Genomic DNA, 1,372 nt, shown 5'->3' with positions numbered 1-1,372 from the left:
AAACCCATCATAACCCCATAGGACACCCATCACCCCATAGGACACCCATCACCCCATAGGAAACCCATCATAACCCCATAGGAAACCCATCACCCCATAGAGCACCCATAACCCCATAGGAAACCCATCACCCTATAGAGCACCCATAACCCCATAGGAAACCCATAACCCCATAAGACACCCATAACCCCATAGGAAACCCATCACCCCATAAGACACCCATAACCCCATAGGAAACCCATAACCCCATAGGACACCCATCACCCCATAGGAAACCCATCATCAACCCATAGGAAACCCAGCACCCCACAGAGCACCCATCATAACCCCATAGGAAACCCATCATAACCCCATAGGACACCCATAACCCCATAGGACACCCATCATCAACCCATAGGAAACCCAGCACCCCATAGAGCACCCATAACCCCACAGGAAACCCATAACCCCATTGGACACCCATCACCCCATAGGACACCCATCACCCCATAGGACACCCATAACCCCATAGGAAACCCATAACCCCATAAGACACCCATCACCCCATAGGAAACCCATCACCCCATAGGAAACCCATAACCCCATAAGACACCCATAACCCCATAGGAAACCCATAACCCCATAAGACACCCATCACCCCATAGGAAACCCATAACCCCATAGGAAACCCATCATAACCCCATAGAGCACCCATAACCCCATAGGAAACACATAACCCCATAAGACACCCATAACCCCATAGGAAACCCATCACCCCATAGGACACCCATCATAACCCCATAGGAAACCCATCACCCTACAGGACACCCATAACCCCATAGGATACACATCACCCTACAGGACACCCATAACCCCATAGGACACCCATCATAACCCCATAGGAAACCCATCACCCCATAGGACACCCATCATAACCCCATAGGAAACCCATCACCCCATAGGACACCCATAACCCCATAGGACACCCATCACCCTACAGGACACCCATAATAACCCCATAGGACACCCATCATAACCCCACAGGACACCCATCACCCCATAGGACACCCATAACCCTACAGGACACCCATCACCCCATAGAACACCCATCATCAACCCATAGGAAACCCATCACCCTACAGGACACCCATAACCCCATAGGACACACATCACCCCATAGACACCCATCATAACCCCATAGGACACCCATCATAACCCCATAGGACACCCATCACCCCATAGAGCACCCATCACCCTACAGGAAACCCATCCATCACCCCATAGGAAACCCATCCCCCCCCCCCCATAGGGTGCCCCATAACCGGGTGCTGTGGCCGATGCTGCCGGATGCTGATAGCACCCAGCCCTTCCTGTCCCCCCCATATCCCTCCTA

The sequence above is a fragment of the Coturnix japonica genome, unplaced genomic scaffold (assembly GCF_001577835.2).
Source record: "Coturnix japonica isolate 7356 unplaced genomic scaffold, Coturnix japonica 2.1 chrUnrandom656, whole genome shotgun sequence".
Lineage (NCBI taxonomy): Eukaryota > Metazoa > Chordata > Aves > Galliformes > Phasianidae > Coturnix > Coturnix japonica.
Note: the sequence above shows the minus strand (reverse complement) of the source record.